General features: G+C 35.8%; 1 long non-coding RNA gene across 1 annotated transcript; it reads right to left on the bottom strand.

Moving 5' to 3' along the window:
• Window positions 1-665: 665 nt before the first annotated feature.
• Window positions 666-1,100, bottom strand: LOC129744182 (uncharacterized). The gene is made up of 3 exons (XR_008736842.1): window positions 1,022-1,100; window positions 857-956; window positions 666-797 (listed from the first exon to the last, which is right to left on the bottom strand). It is a non-coding gene; the product is annotated as an uncharacterized LOC129744182 (long non-coding RNA).
• Window positions 1,101-1,565: the final 465 nt, after the last annotated feature.

The following is a 1,565-nucleotide window of genomic DNA, read 5'->3' as shown; positions in this document are numbered from 1 at the left end:
TTAGTTGTCCTAGTCTTTACAGAACGATCTTTTGGTTCCCTCCCATTGTTTCTTTAGAATTTTAGGATTCTGCGTCCGCTATTCTTAAATTATCTAAATTATCTAAATTTAAAATGTTCCTCTTTTGTCCAACATATTATTTTTCTATTAGTAAGGCCAAGAGCCTTCCAAAAAACGTTTTTCCATTAACAGAATTGTCTTTAAAGCGTATTATTTTAGTTTTTTATGTCATTTTTTAGTTAGTTTTCGTCTTGATCTGGTCACTAATTTTTTCCCTAATTTCACTTCAAAGTAACTATTTTGCCCTACTTTTTTACCGCATGGTCGCTTCTAGCCCTGCACTTCTCTTATATACAGGTTCTTTTTTTTTCGCTTTACCCCTTTGACGGAAAAGAATAGTAGGACCACTAGAAAGATTAGTAGGAATTCTACTAGCCGCCTACTAGCCATCCCTTTGTTTTCTAGTGGAAAATGGCCCAACCGATACAGTAGAAATGACATTCCCGATTCATAATGACAGCTCTCGCACACATGTGTGTACCACGTGAGTCTGCCTTGGTGTGAGTGCACACACACACGCACACTAATGCAACCTGGCCATTGTTGCCTTTTTTTGAATTGATTTTAAAAAGGAAATATACAGGAAATGAATTCAGAATTTCAGCTTTGAATTATATTTTTATTTCGAAATTGAAATTATTGAAGGATGTCAGGATGTCCTGTAATCACCATTGATTGATAACGTTATTTTTTACGTCACGGTGCACGTTTCGTCTGCGAAGAATCCGAGAGTAAGGCTGAAACAAAATTTACTGAATTTACTACTTTGAGCGAGAACTGATTTTAAGCAATTTACCTTGAATTTTCGTACATTCCGGAAGGAGTCGTGGCGAGAGCTTTGGTGTCCTTCTCCTGCCGCATTTCTTAAAAAGGCCATAGGCCAGTCCGTCTCGATCCTAAAACAAAAAAAAAAAACAATAAATTAACTATCGAAACTGGCATTAATATTGAAACAACTTACCATTTTTCGATGGGCACATCTAACCAGCTGAAGTAATAGTAGCAAAATGGCCGTGGAGAAAAGTCGTTAAAATGTTGTACAGGTGGAGGATTTTCTTTTTTGTATAATATGCACACTAATGAATCTGTATATGTGCAATCGGTTCAATCAGCTGATTTGACCTATGCACGTTGAGATTTTAGACCTCAATTTTTAACATCGAACGCAACCCTACGCGCGAAATTTTCGGCTCAACAATGATCCGCATTGATTGGGACGCTTTTGGCACGGACCAAGATGTGATCCACAAAGCCAGTGTTGTCAAGTTTATTTTTGTTCATAAATATCGTATCGCGAGCAATACATTTTTAATTTTATTTTATTTTGAGTGTTTTGAAAGCGGATTTTGGTTAAAAAATAGTTCAAACATTCATTTTTATTTTCTCGATGTATTCAGCCAGTTGTTTGTATTCTTCATACCTTTTTCTTTTTAGCATTTCTACTGTTTTTGTTAAGTTTTCCAAAAAGGTGAAAGCTGTTCTATGAGTCGCAAATTTGTTACAAC

The sequence above is a fragment of the Uranotaenia lowii genome, chromosome 2 (assembly GCF_029784155.1).
Source record: "Uranotaenia lowii strain MFRU-FL chromosome 2, ASM2978415v1, whole genome shotgun sequence".
In the NCBI taxonomy this organism is placed as follows: domain Eukaryota; kingdom Metazoa; phylum Arthropoda; class Insecta; order Diptera; family Culicidae; genus Uranotaenia; species Uranotaenia lowii.
This window is presented reverse-complemented; position numbering and strand designations above follow the sequence as displayed.